Genomic DNA, 13939 nt, shown 5'->3' on the forward strand with positions numbered 1-13939 from the left:
TAATCCGGACAGAAAGAAGGCTGCATTATGTAATTAGTTACAAAACGAAGCAAACGACCACAAGAACAAGTCATTAGTATACATATATGCAAAATGCAGATTAATTAAAAATTATGGTTGGTGGTACAGATTCTATTTATTTAAAAAGTCGTATTATAATTCCACTATTTCATTTTTCTTGATTAAAAAAAATAATGAATGAAATTTAAATATAGGATTAATAGATTACCGTGATATAAGTCAGCGACTGCCGACAAGCTGGAACATAAAAATTTAAATTTTTCTTAAATTAATACGCATAAATATAGAGTGTCACTGGTCGTAAGGAATTTATGAGTTTGTGTCCATTAAGATGTAAGATACCATTTTGTTTTTGGTGGGCGTTCCCTCATAGATTATGATAGTTAATTTGATAATTCGGTATTTATTTATGGATTTTTGTTTTGCAATAGAATGGTCTTTCATATAGATCACGAGAAGTTAAATCACTTGTTCTAGATAGGCGTGGGTTACCTAAACATTTCTGGTGTGGTTCGAATGGGGAGTTAAATTCCTAATATGGCCCGCTATGATAACAAGTGCTACTTTAAATTTACTGAAGCACTAAATTATTTATATAATAATATAAATGTCTAAAAGGAGAGTGGGGAATTGTATAAGGGATTATGGTACCTAGCTAATTAAACAATTAAAATTAGCGTACATTTAAGGCAGGGGTAACTCATTTCGTGGAAATGTGAATAAACGTAGCAGATAATTTAACAATAATCATAGATGTCTAAACGGAGAGTGGGGAATTGTATTAAGGGTTTCTCTTTCATTTCCGTAAATGGAAAATGTTTAAGCACTTTTTTTCTATTAATTCAAGTATGCGAAAAGTTTTCTAATAGCGTTTCATATAGTATAGAGTGACAAACTACAATCAAATAATTTGTACACAACTGTCCAATTCCACTTGCTCGACAGTACAAATTGAGTTTCTAGCCGGCGATTTTCAAAACTTTTCGAAAACTAAAATTAGTAATTTGTCTTGATGTATACTGTGCTCGAGTTTAATAATAGCAAAAGGAAGATTGAAAAAGCTACAGCCAATCGAGTTTGGAAAACTTTCTGATGATTATAATAAGATGTGAATGTGAATGTTTTCTGTATCGAAATCTTATTTAAATCGAATTCATCTTGAATTCTAATATACGAGTTATTGTCGGTTTTATTGCAATTTTTCAAGTGCCATGCTTGTTTAATGCACGCCTCTTGATAAATGTAAAAGATACTTACGCTACTTCTTATGTAAATTGTTATGATTTACATACATCGTAAATTTTATTTTATAATAATTTCATAAATTGTGCAACGGGATGCTTATTTAAATGCAAATTTTAACTTTAGCAATGAACTGTGCATAGATATTTTGATTGCTTTGTATACAATTTAAAGAATAATTACATTTTAGACGTTTTACATCGCTGATGACAATGTATAACAATGGATCTAAGAATGTTTTAAAAGAGAACGCGTAAAACTTTATATCATAGCATTTTATTGATGATGGTTTTGTTACATTAATTTGATCCAACAGTATGAAAAATCGCTTCGTTTTATTAAGATGAATTGGGGATTTTGTATCCCAATTGCTTATTTCATAAGTACGCCTATCGCCACAAAATAAACTGCTGTTTATGACGCGAAGTTCAAAAATTTTACATCCACTAAGTACCAAAGCCCAAACTTTATTATTTAGCACGCTGATTTTTGCTAGTTTTGTGCTCAGTTGTGTCCAATCCATTTTGTGCGGACAAAAATATTTCTAATATGGAGTTTATGTACAAAATTTTCCTATTGAACTCGATTTTGTATTGTCATTTGTGGGAGATTTGAGTTTTCCTGAAATATTTAGAAAAGATACCCTTCACAAAATAACCTCTTCTCGAGATAGGGCAACTATTTTTAAGATGGATACGCATCTACTATTCGAAAACTTACACAGAGCGGTTAGAAATTAAAGTGAAATTCGCAGTCTTGAAAATCCAAAACATTAAATGTTTATAAATTAATAATAATTTTATTTTTTAAAGGACGAAACTCCAAGGTATTTTAATGTTGGACACCTTGTTCATCTTTGAGTGACTTCCTGAAATGTATTTTTAACACTAAATTGAACCGTTCAAAGGGCAAATTGTCAAAATATGTTATGAGACCGATTAATTACACCATCCCTTAAATCCCTCTATTTGTAACGTACAAAGAATGATAGTAAAAGGGATAAAACAACAATAGGCTTGATACCGTGCCTACCGATTTATAAATGGTTTATTCGTAAATTTAATGCTGATGTATTTGGGGCTTTGCACAGCCTTACGACTATTTTATTAGGTAGATTAGGAATAAATAGTATAACTTCGCATTACTGCAGGAGAGAGTATTACAGCCAGTAACTGTAGCGCTTTTTCACGTTAAGCTTCACGCCAAGTACTTCCCTTTCTCTGGCGAAAGTGCATTAGAGAATGTTTGTGTTAAATAAATATACAGTTAAGTTAAAGCAACACATCTACTTGACATATAATGACAACACTTCGGCGTTATGCTGATTTAAAGTAAATACATCAGATCCGACACCAAACATAACATTCCTCGCATATTTCAGTCGATCTTGATCAATACAGCTGTACCTCGTCTACATTAATATCATCACTGAAACGCAGTACACCAAGAATGAATATGCCGTACCTATAGAATTTTAATCAAATTTGTTTTGAATCAAATGCAGAAACCAGCGAAAATCTACCCTGTTATTAAAGCAAAATCCATTTATGCAGAATACAGTTTCTCCATTAAATTTGTATGAAACAATGACCTCTCTTTATCAAATGTAAAATAAACGCGTGGGTAGATATAACCCGGAGAATTTTCAAAGAAAAAGCTTTATCTCTCTATTTCCACTAACGCCTACATTTGCTTTTACTGAATCCAAATTTAATGTTGTGCTTGTAAGATCTTAATTAATCAAATTTAAATTACTGGATCCCGAAATAAATCTAGCCCTCGTTTTGCGCCGCCGATTAGAAAATCTTAACGTTTCACCACAAACTCATTCGTAATTAAGCGAATCAAGGATTTGAATTATCAAGTCGTTTACTGAAATTTATGATAAACTGTCCGGCTCCTCCTATCCATTACGATAAGGTTGAATTGAAATTAGGCCTAAAGGACACCGCAAAAAAACGGGTCACTCTGCTCTTAAAATTGATATATTAATCATTTCAAATTACCAAAGAATTTTTAATCCGATTTTTTCAATGCGTTTTTAGAGGAATTAATTGCCCGAATGCTGAAACCCTCGCCCTCAAATTGCGAATTGTCAGCAAAATTTTAATAGAACGAAATTTACTGAGTGATGTGCTTTCTATGTCCCAACCAAGGAATTTATATCCAGAACGAAATTGGTGTGTGAACGACTTTTCTTATAAAATAGATTTTCGGTATGATTCTTGTATCTTCACTGGTCTTCAGAAGGTTTGGGAATTGTAGCAATCTGGTTTTTGAAAAAAAAAATACGCCATTATTCGTTATGGCTGTCTGGCTGGTTGGGGCTGTCTGGCTGGGATCTCAGCAATTACAATAACTGGAGACTTCAAATTTTCACTAAAATCTCTCTACTAGAGTGTAGATGTGCAGGGTCTATAGCCCATTTTGAGTTAGATTTTTCGTGAGATCGAGAATTTTAAACTTTGCTAATAAAATACCGATCTGTATTACCAAAAATGCGCTTTCGTCATGCTGATTTACAACTTGTTTGATGTACATTTTATTCATTCAGAAAAATACGTCCACCAAATATCGAAAAAGTTAGACCAATAGCTCTCAAGATAAAGATCTCCAAACTTACATTTTAGCTGTCAATAATTTACGTAAAGTTCTGTTTGGCTAAAATCACTACATTGCATCATAGTAGGACCTACCTATTACAAGTTACAACACTATCATACTCTTTAAAACTTGATGCAAAATTAAAAATATCACAAGAAGGTACCTGCATAACGTTATTGATTCAGTTATAACATCAGCGTATCGTGTAAAAATTTTGAACTTTTGATAGTTACCCAAAAAATTTAAATAAAGGGTTGTCTAATACATTTTAGATAATCTATAAGGCAATAACTTGCGCCCACACTTAATTTCGTAACTCAATTTGCAAACCATGGGCGGAGACACAACTTAGTTGACCATCCCATCAATAAAGCTTATATCCTTCAAATATTTCAACATTACAAAAATGAAAACCTTACACCTATGGATGCAGGCAAAATTCATAGCCGGTTAGTGATCATTCCCATCTATGGCGTAAGTAATTACTTCCTATAAAGGAAGGACTATCGTTTAGATATACCTTTATTAAGAAGTAAAAAGTGGGTCTACTAAAAGAACTTTAGAACATTCAACTGGCATTTGTAAAAGAAATTCCGTTAGGCACTTGCTAAATCAGAACGTGAAACGCACGTAGATTAAACAAACTCGTAACTAACATATGTCTGTTTAAGAAGGTTGTCAAAAACAGATTGCACCCGCCAGTAGCTGCAGTAATAACTTAAACTGATTAAAAGTTTACACGCCGAGATTGGAATTAAATGCTCTCGTTTAAAGGTAAACAGTAATATAATTAATATTCATATATGTAGTATGATTAAATTTCCGACTACAACCTGTTGGTGGAAAGATGATTGATTACCAAAATCGATTTAATGACCTCTTTAGCGTTTCGGTATCGGAATATTTAATAATTTTGCTCCTCTTGAAGGATGCATAGGTACACTTTTATTTGCATAGAATGTAATTACTAATCAATCTTCATTCTTTATTCAATAGGTCGAGTGGCCTCACGCGAAGGCGATACTTACAACATGACTGTTTATGTGCCTACCTCAAATTTTGGGTTGAGTGCAATTTCCTGATTATTCCCTTTGCCCTTAACGTTTACACATGTGCCAGTAAAATGTATAAATTCTGTTCTACCAATAATTTATTTCTAATATTATTGTTACAAATCACTTGAACTATGCCCAATGTGTAAGATATGATCTTAATACTGTGTTTTTTTTGTTTCAGGTAAGCTTCTTTCATTTTGTCTTCACTTGGAGTAAGTTCTTTTAGTTCACACATATTGAGGTTGTAGATTAAAAAGTGAATTTTGAAATTTCAAATTTAATCTACAACCTCATCTATAAATAATTAAAAATGAAGCAGTACCTATCATCAAAATTCACATACTTAAGGGGTCGATAATGCATCGATGAATGTAATTTTTACTGCGAATTTGAGAAGATAACTTTCGTATTTTTAAGCAGTCTCCTCGATAACGAATGTAAAAAATGAGAAGACACGACAAAGTTTGTTTTACTCACCCCATGTGCTAAACAAGTATTACATTAACATTAATAATAAACGTAGCCTTCTATGACGATTAAGTGCTGAGATCTCAAGCCTTCGGGTGGATGTATTAATGCACTCACGTAGCAGCTGTATTATTAATAAAAAACATGTAAAAAATAAGGCTCAAATGACTTCTGCTACTCACTTGTTACATTTGAGTTGTTTAAAAAAAATCGAATGATAAAGGGACAACGGAAAACACCTTTTTTTTTAAATAAAACGAGGGTCGATAATATTTCGCCTCAAAATTGCATTTCTTTTTCATTTTTTTCTCCAGAACCATGAAACGTATCAAGAAGGATAGCAAGTCTTTGTTTACGATTTTGGGTATGCTCTTTCCAATTTTGTATAATTTCTTTAAAAATTCCTGCCCCAAGAAAATGTCTACTTTGCATGAAAGTTGGTCTTTGGCGATCTTTTAACATGTGTGCAATTAGTTTAAAAATTCAAAAAAAAACTTTGACTGCAATCCTTGCACGGACAATGAATGGAATAAGAATTTCACGAAATTCGAATGGGTATTTAAGAACGAAATGAATCAACCTAGGAATCAACCTAAAAATTTCCCCCCTATATAAAAATCCATCAGCAATTATTATTTTACCGATTTTTAGAGGTGTACGAATTCTTCTTGGGACATTCTGTATTACAGATAGGTCTTTACCCATCTTTTCTGTTGTGATAAATGGGACTTCACTTTCGAAAATTTAAACAACTACTTACGTCGATATACTAGGTACCTATTTTGACAATAATTCGAATAATTCGTTAATTCTCAACTAATTCTAGATGTAAGTGGTTAATTCTGAGTAATCCGAATTGTAATTCGAGTAGATACAAATAAAACATTATTGATATTCCATATTCAACGTTTGCTTCATTGTCATTACAGCTATTTTAAGTAGGTATACAGGGTATTCATTTGAAAACTTCCCACCACGGATTTATCGAAAACCACTGATTAAAGGAAAAAACGCCGAGACACGTCAAAAGATTTGTCAAGGCGGACAACTTTTTAACCAAAAACTACTTCACCTCCTTTCACCCTCTGGGGTCATTCCCTTAAAAGTTTTAAATGACAAGTGGCATCGAGTAATAGCTTGTTTGAAAGGTCATTCGAAGTCCGTTATTTTTACGTTTGATTTTTTATGATAAAAATACATTATAGTAGGTATTTAAAAACATAACTGGAACTAGGATTTATTATAGTAAGTTCTTAACAAAACAAAAATAAACTGTTTCAAACCAATAGACAATTAACAACAAACACAGACGGGCAGACAGGAAGTCCCAATGACCAAACTTTAATCAGTTAGCCCCTTGAAGTTTTGGTTATTATCTGAAGGATACGATGTTGTGTTGTTTTTTTAATTACAGATTTGGATTCAGTAGAAAGAAATACACAATTTCGATAATTTAACCGACTTTCTATTTCTACACTTAAGAAAGTTGGTAATAGTGCCAACTTAATTTGGACCAGTTTTGAGAATATGAAAATTTAATCTATTTTAAATAGAAACCCCCCGATTGCGCTCTCCGATGGAGGGTCTAAAAAGATATCTTCGCGCCACTCTTGTTTTTTGGTTATCCTTAAATATATTTGGGAGGGGCCAAGTGAACGCAAACTCCCGTAACGTATTTTCCTACCGGTATCTATGCCACTGGTTATGCATTCAATTGCGCCACTGAATTAAAGTCAGCGCCGCCGTTACGATTAATCCATAACCAATTTTTAAAAAGTGGGGGTGCTAACTTAACGTTTTCAAAAGAAATGTCTCTCATCATACGCTAAAATGCGCCATAAATAGTATTATGTTCTCAATTTAAATTAGAATTAAGTCGAAAAATCTAGCGCCCTGTTGCTAAGAAAAAAAATGATTTGTCAATTATTACTTTTTAGTTAGTTACGCATCGCTTTTCAATTAGGATATTAATTTCGATATAAATAGTTCTCTGTACTTCTGCGTTATGATTAATTAAAGTTTACTAAACTAAAGACATGTGAATTTAACAAATAGTGTGCCACCTCAAAATACACAACAAATAGAAATTTTTGCGCCATTATAGTTTTTAAGAACCCTTTATTGTATACAGGGTGTCCGAAAAGTACGGAATATCAGTGTTTCAGTGGTTCCTTTGTCCCCATTCGCCGCTAATTTTTCCGTGACAAGTGAAAAATATGGAAATGCGTATGTTAAGAAAAAAATTGATATTGATTCATCGATTCGATGCAAATTTAATCCCACTGGGAATTCGAAACAATGTTTCAATCACCTGTGCTCACGTTATTCTTCGTACCATCGTAATTTTGCTTCAAGCAACAATGTTGTACAACATTAGGAGTATAGAATAATTAAACAAGTAGCTTTATGCATCGACTGAGATTAATGGGATTTGTAAGTAATACTACATCAATTTGTTATATGGTAATGGAATACCATATAAGAACATTTATTTGAATAATACGCATTACATAACCCAATATAGTTATAAAACCATTTTATCCTCGTTTCATGTAACTGCGCTCACTATATCAAAAAGCGCGGACAGATACGCTTCATTATTATTACTATTTATGTGTTAAAGTATTATGAGCCCACATTAGTGGTTTTGAATTGGCAAGTCATAAATTTATTCGGCGGCCCCACGTTACGGAGATTTCGGAGCGTAATCCGCTATACACGGTAATAACCCAAAACGTTTAGTCCGAGCGAGAATTAAAATCGTTAACGTATTTCGTTTAACAACGAAATATGAATGTAAAAGAACGCTTGCTGTGCCCTAATTTTTCGACACCGACGTGTGTTTATCTGCACCATTAAACATTATATTAAGAAGAAATATTAATTAATTATTTCGCAACTGCGTTTTTAGGTTATCTACTAATTCAGACTACGAGTCAAGATCTGACATTGGCTTAATCTATTACTATAGTTAGTAGTATAAAATTATGTTAATTTATTACAACCCAAAAATGTTGGGACTTGGCAACGTTATGTCTAGTTCTACGTGTCAAATGATCAAATTTCATCTGTTAATGGAAATGCAATTAAAATTTATACTCATCACTCTCGTAAATGTACATAAGGCATTTCGATGTGCACCTTAACCTTCTGGAATTGGTTACCGTTTTGTTATTACGTAGCACAGCTCTAAATTAAGAAGCAAATTTTATTCTAATTGAATTGATTAATTTAAACATTACCCACAAGTCGCAATGCCCAATAGTTTTTAATGAGTACTCTATGAATATCAGTAGGAGCTTAGGTCTTTATCACTAAATAAAGAGTGTAAAGGATCTAAAACCATATACAAAGCTCTAGTGAATCTATAGGGTTTAGAGACTCTTTGAGATTATTTGCGACTCCCAGAATGCCTTAAAACTAACGAAACCTAAGCTCTCAAACAGACTTAAAGATTACTTAAAGACCCCTTAGGAATCACAAAAGCCCTATATTCTTAAACAGGGGAGAACTTTTGGAGGATTGTGAGGGCTATTTGCGAATTCTGATCACTTTTTAAAGAGTTTAAAAGCTTCAGGGTGCGTATCTTAGAAATATGAAAGCGCATTCAGGATAACTTTCTTAACGAATTTCGAACGCTTTTAAATAATAATGATAATAATAACAAAAATATTCTACAAAAACGAAAATCAATTTACAGGGTAGGTATATTGTTTATCATTACCTCGTATAAACTAAACTAATAACATAATAAAGTAACTGACTAGGGGCCGAATGCAGAAACAATAAATAATTAGGCCGTTAGTTAATCAGTATGATTAAATTAGACCTTTGATTAAATTCAATTGGTATGCACAAAACAAAAAACTCCTTGATTAACTAACCAAGGTGATTAAGCATTGATTAAATATTTGGTAAAAATTGGTGCCGGCAACGTTGTACTTTTATGGAAATGTGTGACTTTTTTTTACAAAGCCTACTTTTTGGATAGTATAGAAGGCTTTTCTGCAGATGCGAATTAAATTGGTGAAAAGTTGGTAAATTTAAATTAGAATATTAGATTAGACCAACCTTTTTACTTTTCATAATATACAAATCGAATGTTTATCTTTTGACTGAGCACTTGTGGAAATCGGTATAGTTGATGACACTTTTTAAGAATTTAAATAAAGTTTAAATTTGGCAGGTAGAGTTGTTTTTCTGATAGAGATAAAATTGTATAGAGAATTTATTTCGATTAAAATAATGAGGATTATCACCACCTGTTAACTATATCGACGCGCATCAGATCAAATGTACACGTGTTCAAAATTGCGTACGGCCGACCAGTCTATAGCGATAACGAAATCTTAATTCAGTTTATTCGTGTATACGTGCAGTAACAGTGCGTCCATTTCGAGTGAGTGTTATGCCGTTAGTTTGGTGTTTTTATTTACCAATTGCCATGGTGGTTATCCTAACGATGGGTTGGAGGAAAGAACACGAGAAAAAAGGTAGGAAACCTATATTTTTTCGATTTTTAGAAAAGCAGTGTCGTTTTTATTACCACGTCACTAAAGTCGAAGTAAAATTTGCGGTCATTTGTGCATAACTTCTAAAATACAAAACAAAAACTATTTTGTAGCAAGAAAAATGTGTACATATTCAGAAATAATTGCTATATCGTTCATAAATTTTGCATAAGAAAACTCTGGAATACAAAAAAAAAATTTTGATTACAGTCCATGTACCTATCGTATCTCATTTAGTATCGGTGTTTTTGTATTTAGAGATGGTTTGCAAGCATCTAATTGTCATCGGGCGATTATGGGAAAGTCATTCTCGCTTATCAATCTGGGTCATAACTAAACCCCATGGTTTGTTCGCGTAAATTCAATAATAGGAAACTTTAAAAAGATATTCGCGGAATGTGCCGTTTTGTGACACGTTCCAAATAACAAGTGCCACATTTTTTAAAATTTTACTTTCGTGCGTTGAATGTAGCTGTTTGTGTTTAGTGCTTGATCTGATTAATATTACAATTTCATGGTTCACTTGAATTTTTCCGATCGACCTTCCATGTAAATACATTTGACTCCATGAAAGTTACCTGTCAGATAAATTTAACGTTAAAGTGAAAGATTTTCCTGCGAAACAGCAGATGATAATTGCTAATAAAGTCGTTAAAATAACCAACAAAAACACAAAACCTTCCCCATACTAATTTAATTAGACATGACGTAAAACCGACTATAGTTTCCACCTTCTGGACTTTCTCTACGGTATTGATGGGTGATACTGAGGCAGGTTTGGAAATCGCTCCCAATATTTTAGCGGTCCTTTCTCATGCACCTATTAGTTTTGCTGATATACGCTGCTTCTGGTAAAAATAGCAAAAACAATTTTAGTTAGTTTGGCCATTACAAAATAGATACTTATACCATATCGTGTCAAATAAATTTTGATTAAGGCCAGTGCCCAAACGAATGCATTAATTTAGATGATTTCTTCAGTTATCATTGACGAAGACCCCAACTTAGGTGTGGATACCTATTACATTACTAAATTATTAGGAATAAATACTTTATAGCCTCACAAAGTCGACGCGACACGCAAAATTATTTATTTTTTTTTACAAGTTTAAAGTAAATAGTTCAGTTTTAATGTATACCCAGACCTAAGTTCAATATGTATCTTACACGTCCTAAAAAATCTCCGCGATTGATGCATTCGTTTAGGAGCTGGCCTAATTTGAAAATCATATGTAAAGAATACATTGAAGGATCCCAGCCTTAAAAAGAAACTCCTCCATATTTAGGCTATTTTGATTTATATTTTAATTGTAAAATGTGAAATTATATAGGCCGCCCATCTTTAACGGCTCAAGATGGGAACGAAGATGCTAATTAAATCGGTGATGGTAAATTTAAATCGGAATATTAGATTAGACCAACCTTTTTACTTTTCATAATATACAAATCGAATTTTTATCTTTTGACTGAGCATGAATGAACACTTGTGGAAATAGGTAGTTGATGACACTTTTTAAGACCAATTTGAATCAAGTTTAAATTTGGCATAGTAGAGTTGTTTTTCTGATATAGATCAAATTGTATTTATGAACTTCCCAAAAGAGAATTTATTTCGATTAAAATAATGAGGATTATCACCACCTGTTAATTATATCGACGCGCATCAAAAATGTACACGTGTTCAAAATTGCGTATGGCCGACCAGTTTATAGCGATAACGAAATCTTAATTCAGTTTATTGGTGTATACGTGTAGTAACAGTCAGTGCGTCCATTTCGAGTGAGTGTTATGCCGTTAGTTTTGTATTTTCATTTTACCAATTGCCATGGTGGTTATCCTAGCGATGGGTTGGAGGAAAGAACGCGAGAAAAAAGGTAGGAAACGTTTATTTTTTTCGATTTTTAGAAAAGCAGTGTCGTTTTTATTACCACGTCACTAAAGTCGAAGTAAAATTTGCGGTCATTTGTGCATTAACTTCTGAAATACAAAACAAAAACCATTTCGTAGCAAAAAATGTGTACATATCCAGAAATAATTGCTATATCGTTCATACATTTTGCATAAGAAAACTCTGGAATGCAAAAAGAATTTTTGATTTCACTCCATGTACCTATCGCATCTCATTTAGTATCGGGCGTTGTTTTCGTATTTAGAGATGGTTTGCAAGCATCATTTGTCATCGGGCGATTATGCGAAAGTCATTCTCGCTTATCAATCTGAGTCATAACCACGGTGGTATAATAGACCAAGTTTCCTATTATTGAACATGCGGAAAAAACTTAATGGTGGTATAGACCACCGTGGTCATAACTAAACCCCATGGTTTGTTCGCGTAAATTGAATAATAGGAAACTTTAAAAAGATGCTCGCGGAATATGCCATTTTGTGACGCGTTCCAAATCAGATAAATTGTACGTTAAGGTGAATGTCCTGATGATGATCGCCATTTTGGAAAAAGGGTACGAAAATTCAGTTTTTCGATAATTTCTCCGTTCCAGTGCCAACTCCGTTAAAAGTAGCTATTACGAATCACAAAATTTCCTATATCTTTTGTATTTAAAGTTTTTTAATCGGATGAATATTTTACGAGCCATCAGCCGAGTAAAAGTCAGGAAATTTTTTAATTCGCATTCGCCCTCTCTAGACACGAAACAAATGACGTCCATATTTGGAGAAAATAGTACTTATTGCGATTTTACAAATTAAAAAATTTCTTGACTTTTGCTTGACTGTGGGTCGTAAAATATTCATCCGTTTAAAAAACTTTAAATACGAACGTTATAGGAAATTGTGTGATCTATAACTTTCGTAATAGCTACTTTTCACGGAGTTGGCGCTGGACCGAAGAAGTTATCGAAAAACTGAATTTTCGTACCCTTTTTCCAATATTGCGGCGCGAGAGGGAGTCGGTCATCCTACGAAATCCACGGGATATCCTTGGTCCGCTCTTTTTTTATTATTTTGACTTTTGCCAGCAATAGCTAGTTCACAAAAGTTAAAGTCCCACACAACAACGCATCTTTTTCTTGTGCTGATTATGTAGAGTTTTGTGTCTTTATAAATAAAATGACTTAGGTGCAAAATCCAGTAAACCCTATTATAAATACATATAAATATATATATAAATATGGCGATTAAAAAGTGGAACAGATTTGATAGCATACCCTAAATTACGTGCGTTTGTGAAAGTTTCAAACAAGGGATATTACAAAGCTTTTGCATTTACAGAAAGCGATCTAAGAAAATTTTTAATTCAGGCCCAAGATAGCAGTTTCACAAGTCATATTTGAAGTAAAGTAACATTACTTATCATAACCTTTAAAGCACTTGCGTTTTAAGGGTTCGGTTTCGCACGCATTTTAGTGTTCAAAACGAAGATTGTAATTCAGGTACGATACAAAAGACGGTTTCCCTATCCAATTCATTTTAATTGTACCATTTTTTATATAAAACTGAAATTGAAACACGTTAACATTCCTTTATCAATATTTTCTACAAAATGTCCACATTTACTGTTGGTAACTAGATTACTCAACCAGGGTAACTTTCTGCTATGCCTTTTTGAGCAATTATCTCTTAGAAGAATTTGTTATTAATATAGGTACTTATGTGTTAATTTATAATTAAACATTACTGTAAAAAGAAGCATTTCAATGAAGAAAGTAACTCATTAGGTGGTAACGTTGTATTTATAAATAATATTTATTAATAAATAATAATAAGTAATAATAAATAATTGATAATAAATAATAAAAATGAGTTACTTTCTTTATTAACTAAACTATAACGTTCCAATATGGAGAAATTCATTGCACAGAAGCATTTCAAGTTAAAAAAAAACCTATAACGGTCTTAAGGTTGTTTCTGCTTATTTAAATTCTATAGAGTAGTGTTCTCATAATAGCTTTAGGAAGTCCTAAGCTTCAGTGAGTCGGAGATAATCGTATCTCAGTAGGTAGGGTTTTTGAGACAAAAAAAATTTACGCAGTTCTGAGACCACCAGTCCGCATTATAGAAATATAATGATCGTGCGTGAGT

This window comes from Photinus pyralis, unplaced genomic scaffold (genome assembly GCF_008802855.1).
Source record: "Photinus pyralis isolate 1611_PpyrPB1 unplaced genomic scaffold, Ppyr1.3 Ppyr1.4_LG4, whole genome shotgun sequence".
In the NCBI taxonomy this organism is placed as follows: Eukaryota; Metazoa; Arthropoda; class Insecta; order Coleoptera; family Lampyridae; genus Photinus; species Photinus pyralis.